This window comes from Myotis davidii, unplaced genomic scaffold (assembly GCF_000327345.1).
Source record: "Myotis davidii unplaced genomic scaffold, ASM32734v1 scaffold32, whole genome shotgun sequence".
NCBI lineage: Eukaryota > Metazoa > Chordata > Mammalia > Chiroptera > Vespertilionidae > Myotis > Myotis davidii.
Genome location: NW_006286587.1, coordinates 1,837,888 through 1,839,655, shown reverse-complemented (window position 1 = coordinate 1,839,655; position 1,768 = coordinate 1,837,888).

Here is a 1,768-nt window from a genome sequence, read left to right as displayed (position 1 = left end):
AGCTTTAGCTTTGAGGCTTGGCTCCAGCTCTTAGGCCTCCGCGGCTAAAAGTAGGTTTCTGGCCTTTGCTTACAATGTTGCGAATCTGCTAGCTGAAGTCCCGTGGTATTTGTTACAGAGCTTCTAAAACTGCCGGCTCAGAGGCCTGCAGCAGCAGGCGAGGAATGTTGGAGTCCTCCGTCACTTAAGCAAGCAAGCCTCATGTTCGCTTCAAGCTGCCTGGCTGCCGGCCGCCATCTTGGCTGGCAGTTAATTTGCATATTGTCCTGATTAGCCAATGGGAAGGGTAGCGGAGGTACGGCTAATTACCATGTTTTTCTTTTATTAGATAGGATAGAATCGAGTTATGCAATAGGAGTAACACAACCACAGCCAAAAGAGATTCTTTCTACTACTCTCCCTCCAACAGGTGCATCCTGGCACAGTACAGAAAGAGCAAATGAGAGGAAGAATACTTTACTTATTCCTTCAGCATGTCTCTACCTGATGGCACCAAACAGTAGACAACAAAAAAATAAATCCTACGACATATTTGTCTTAGTTCCTAAAAGAAGTTTCAAAACCACCTTATATAATGCTACCCCACCCCCTATACTGCCTACGAAACCACTGTTTTTCAGAGTGGTCTTTGGTGCCACCTGTTTCTGAATGATAGGAGGAGCTTCTTAGAACCCTCTCCAGATTTTGATACAAAAAAAGAAAACTGAACCCAAGGAATCTGCATTTTTAATTCCCCTGGTCATTTTTTTATGCTCAAAATTTGGAAGTACACTATAACTAGAAATTTTCACCTCAAGTAAGAAAACCTTGAACACAAAAGATCATGATTATGCTTGCTCTTAGAGTAATGAAGAAATATCTACTAGAACATGAACAAACTGTCGATCATGGAGGTCAAGAGAAGATGCTATGAAGCTAAAATACCTGAGTTTAGAGTTCTGTTCACTAGCCATTTGACACCAGGTAAATGGGCCCCAGTTTTCTCATCTGTAAAATGGAATACTACCACCTACCTCAGAATTGTAAGGACTATTGAGTTATTAAATCTCTCAGAAGTGCCTGAAAAATTTTTAATTAAAAAATAAAGTTTTTAGAGAGCCTGACCCTAGCAACACTCAAAAAATATTTATTTAGAATCCTTGTGGCCAATGGCCACAGACAGCTAGCTATAGGGCTGTGGTTCTTATTTGCTGAATCTCTGGAATTTGCATCCATAGCCAATGATCCACAAAACCATGAAGGATCGAATGTTTTGCACTGCTTAAAAATCAGGTGCTCAAGTAAAACACAAACCAGGTAAACTGGCCCTAAAAATGGTATAGGTTGAGAGCAGATGCTTCCCACAGCTCTCTAAGAGGACAGGAAAAGACAATACAACTGAAAACTCCCCAAACCCTTCATAGCAAAATAGGGCTGCATTTAATCATCCATATCCTGTAAGTTGCAAGTAAAGCAACTGGGTGGCTGGACCAAGGTACAAGACCATCCCAAAAACAAACGAACCAAAAAAAACCTCACTCATCCTGCCACGTTCACTCTCATAATCTGCATTTAAAACAAGCTCATTTCCTGACATAGGAATTTGGCTACAACAGGAAGAAAAAAGTCTAACCGTATGTAAAATGCTACTATACTGTAATGCTCATATTAGAGTATCAAGACAGCGGATACTTTCAACTGCATCAATGGTGCTAGAGTGACAGACGGCCTGAACTGAAGACATATAATGGGGAGGAAATATTTGGGCTAGATCTGAACACGGGGAAAA